This window comes from Meleagris gallopavo, unplaced genomic scaffold, assembly GCF_000146605.3.
Source record: "Meleagris gallopavo isolate NT-WF06-2002-E0010 breed Aviagen turkey brand Nicholas breeding stock unplaced genomic scaffold, Turkey_5.1 ChrUn_random_7180001888560, whole genome shotgun sequence".
NCBI classification, from domain to species: Eukaryota; Metazoa; Chordata; class Aves; order Galliformes; family Phasianidae; genus Meleagris; species Meleagris gallopavo.
In genome coordinates this window covers 1-480 of record NW_011152334.1, presented here as the reverse complement: position 1 = coordinate 480, position 480 = coordinate 1, and the positions used below count along the sequence as shown (strand labels likewise).

Below are 480 nucleotides of genomic sequence, written 5' to 3'. Positions count from 1 at the left end.
GGGCGAGGTAGGCGACGGGAGGCCCCCCCGCCAGGTACCAACACCCTGCGGGCTGCTCCGGCTGCACGGCCTGGGGGCGGCTGCGGGGCTCCGGCGGGGATTTGCCGTCCGATTTGCTGCGCTGGGCTGCGGGTCGGAGGCGGTGGGTGAGGTGGGTGTGATGTTCCCGGCTCTCTGCCACCTCCACCCTCTGAGGTATCACCCACCGTGCCCGGCTCTGTCCGTGTCACCGCGTGATGCCCGGCACGTCGGGCAGCGCTCCGGGGTCCTGGAGGTGCTGCTGCGCTGCTGCCGCGTGGCATCGACTGATGGGGCACCTGGGGGGATGGGGAAGTGGAGGGTGGGGAGGAAAGGCGTATAGATGGGGAGGAAGGCGAGGAGGGGATGGAGCAAGCAGGAGCTCGGTGGAAGCAGGGGGGACGTGATGCTCACCCGTCGTTGTCCCGTCGGGGTGGCAGCGGGGGCACGGCGCGGCGCTCG

The 480-nt window shown here is 71.5% G+C and overlaps 1 long non-coding RNA gene across 1 annotated transcript; it reads right to left on the bottom strand.

Annotated features, from left to right (window-relative positions):
• On the bottom strand, positions 1-480 carry LOC104916353. Its single transcript, XR_796580.2, has 3 exons — positions 433-480; positions 207-317; positions 1-126 (listed from the first exon to the last, which is right to left on the bottom strand). It is a non-coding gene; the product is annotated as an uncharacterized LOC104916353 (long non-coding RNA).